General features: G+C 44.9%; 1 non-coding gene across 1 annotated transcript; it reads right to left on the bottom strand.

The window, feature by feature from the left end:
- Nucleotides 1–422: 422 nt before the first annotated feature.
- Trnat-ugu (transfer RNA threonine (anticodon UGU)) lies at nt 423–496 on the bottom strand. Its single transcript has one exon. It is a non-coding gene; the product is annotated as a tRNA-Thr (tRNA).
- Nucleotides 497–3,511: the final 3,015 nt, after the last annotated feature.

Genomic DNA, 3,511 nt, shown 5'->3' with positions numbered 1-3,511 from the left:
ACTTCCGGTTGCTAAGTAAAATCCGTGTAAGCTTTTTCCTGGGAGTGTGCCCCACCTAGTGAACTGGCTGACTTAATAAAACTGGCAGCGCGATAGCGAGTGATACGCGCCGTCCACTGCAATGAATCAGCGAGCTGGCGTGTCGCCTTCATGATGCAAGATAAGGTTAGCGAGCTGCCCGCTATACGCTGCCCGCTGCCCGCTGCCCACTGTCAGCGACGTATTCGACTCACGCTGCTCAACGTGCTATTTTCAGAAGACCACTCGCAGCTACAACGGGAAAAGTAACGCAGGGGAACTCTATCCCGTTAAGTGAAACAGGTAAATGTGTATATACTACTGGTCTAAAATACTACTAACTGAAATCCTCAGCTGCCGACAGGTGTTGTTGATATACCTCGATGTGGACAGCTGGAAATGTGTGCCCCGACCGGGACTCGAACCCGGGATCTCCTGCTTACATGGCAAACGCTCTATCCATCTGAGCCACCGAGGACACAGATCAATAGCGCGACTGCAGGGACTTATCCCTTGCACGCTTCCCGTGAGACTCACATTCCCAACTGTCCACGAGGTATATCAACAACACCTGTCGGCAGCTGAGGGTTTCAGTTAGTCATCATTTATTCCAGGGAAAAGCTGCACGGTCATCAACAGTATTCTGTTCTTTCTAGAACAGTTACTGTCTTCATATATAAAATACTATTTATTGCTTTAGTTACTGAAACAGCCGATTGTGACGGTATTAATAAATTTACAATTGTTTCTCTGATAAGCAGGAATACCACTTTTGTTTTTTATGCCGGCAAGCTTGAGGTATAAGCTCACAAGTGAGTAATAGAATGAATATATACCGATCCGCCAGAACATTATGACCACCGTCCTACTATCGATATGAATCCGTCCAGGCGATAGCAGCGTCATCTGGCGAGGGATGGTTGATAGTCAGTAAAACGCACGATGGATGTAGTACCAGTGACAGTGCTGTCCATTATAGAATGGGAAGACGCACGATCTACCTGAGTTGTCCGAGGGCAGATTGTGATAGCCCAGAGGTTCGGCACGAACATTTCAGAAACTACATGACTTGTCTGGTTTTCGAGGAGCGGTGTGGTGAGTGTCTTCAACACATGGCGAAACCAGGATGAAACCACTTCCAGACGCCGTGGTGTTGGGCGGCCACCCCTCATTACGGATGTCGGACGTCGTAGGCTGGGCAGACTAGTAAAACAGTACAGGCGACAAACTGTGACGGGACTACCATCAGAGTTTCATGCTCGGCAGTGAGCAAGTGTGTCTGAAAACACACTGCACTGGACTTTCCTAACGAGTGGGCTCCGCAACCGACCGTCCAAGCTTACACTAATGACTGAAATGAGCACGTGACCATCGGCATTGGACGTTGCCGCAGTGCAAAGCGTTGCATGGGCTTGCGAATCCCTATATCTTCTTCTTCATGCCGATGGGAGGGCTCGAAACCGTCATCTTCCGGGGCAACAGCTCCTTTACACCAGTCCTGGGATACAGAGGCAATCTAGCAGCGACTGCTTTATACTCTGGGGAAAATTTACTTGGGCATCCATGGGTCCACTGGAGCTCGTGTAAGGCACCATGACAACCTACGAGTATCGTACACTGTTTGCAGGCCACGTTCTCCCTTTCATGACAAACACTTTTGCCGATGGCACAGGCATTTTTCAACAAGATAATGCGTCATATCGCAAGGCCAGGAGTCTGATGAAGTGGTTCGAGTAACACAGTGGTGAGCTTGGATTGATTTGTTGCCCCCCCCCCCCCACCAACTTGCCAGATCTGAACCCGATCGAACACGTCTGGGACGTCATTAAACGTGGCGTCAGAGCTCATCAACCCCGTCATCAGAATTTACAGGAATTAGGTGATTTTTGTGTGCAGATGTGGTGCTAACTCCCTCCAGCGACCTACAAAGGCCTGATTGCTTCCATGCCAAGACGCGGTACCGCTGTTATACGTGCCAAAGGTGGACGTACCATCTATTAGCTAGGTGGTCATAACGTTCTGGCTGATCAGTGTATATCAATGGCCCACGAGACATTCATCTTCAGAATGTTTAGCTACCTTTAGTCAGCTGTGAACTTACTCTTCCGATCTAAACAACTATAATTCCAATTCACCATAACTTTTCCAACAGTAAATTGATACAGGATCCGTTTGTATAAATATTTACAGCTAGTTTCCCTCCGCGCCATACTTGTAATCAAATAGTTCAGTTCCTGCTTACTTCCAATTTGACTGATTACATGTTAAGAAATGCCTGTTCTAATGTAAAATGAACTTGGAAGTAATATCGTTATACAGAAACCTCGAAGATGTTAGCCCATGACTTAGTATGAATTATTTGATATTGCAGATGACGGATGATACACATATTTGACTAAAACTGTTTATGCACAGGCTTTAATGTAATAGCCGTACAGTTAAGTCATGTTTGGTTCATTTTTATAGTCAGAGGGTTCATACTGCGATTCGTGAATGTTTCTTTTAGATTGATAAGATTAACTTTATAGAGGTGGCATACTTCCCTGGCATGTGAGGTAGTGGCAGGTGAGGATGTGGCAGTTGTGGTTGTGGCAGTTTGTGTAATGAACTGCTGGAAAGAGGCTAGAGAAGAGAACGCAGAAGACATAGAATTTGGGAAAGTCTCTAATGCATATTATGCAGTTGTTGTTTTTTACAGTTTCAGACATTACTTCGGCAATTTATGGCAGACTGAGTAGCATAATGTCAAGCGAACGAGCGACTCGAACGTCTAATACAAATGCAGTAGGTAGTGTAGACTCTTTGCCTGTCTTTCCAGAAGCATATTAGCCGGTAAGTGATAAAATAGTTGGAAAAACAAGCAGTTTTTTCTAAGAATGGAAGGTCTTTGTATTTACAGATACTGCATTGGTTTACAAAATTTAAGAACGAAAATAACTTTTGCTTATTGTGTCACTGCCACGTAATGCAGCATGAGGTAACTTGGACCACATATAGAAAGTACTACAGCATGCGGCGTGGCAGGTTAAAAGTCGCGTTGCCTTGCGTAATTGTTTGATTGCTGTCTCTCGTTGTACTGTGCACTACCCAAGTTCCACCAGCTTCAGTACGGCGTATGATCACCAGCCCGTTTCCCTGCATACGTAGATAGTGTCCAGACGATGTTAAAAGCAGCGTTGAAGAGAAACACACTCAATACTTACGTTTGAAAACTCCATGTAAAATCTGATAGCTAGCTATCCTGTAATATATTATAACAAATTTCGGGTGGAGGGCGATTGCTTCATCTCTTTAGAAAAATGGCAAAATTCTGCAACGAGTTCTTTTATTTCTTTAGGTTCAAAATTAAACTCTTGCCATCAGCCCGTATTTAATTAACGAATAATATCACTGTCCTCAGCTCACAGTTCATACAAGCCAGTACACACACAAGGCAGCCAGGAATGTAGTTAAGTCCGACCCGAATTATTACACGTTTTACAGCCATTACTCT

The sequence above is a fragment of the Schistocerca cancellata genome, chromosome 6 (assembly GCF_023864275.1).
Source record: "Schistocerca cancellata isolate TAMUIC-IGC-003103 chromosome 6, iqSchCanc2.1, whole genome shotgun sequence".
Taxonomy (NCBI): domain Eukaryota; kingdom Metazoa; phylum Arthropoda; class Insecta; order Orthoptera; family Acrididae; genus Schistocerca; species Schistocerca cancellata.
Note: the sequence above shows the minus strand (reverse complement) of the source record. Positions and strands in the feature narration are given on the sequence as shown.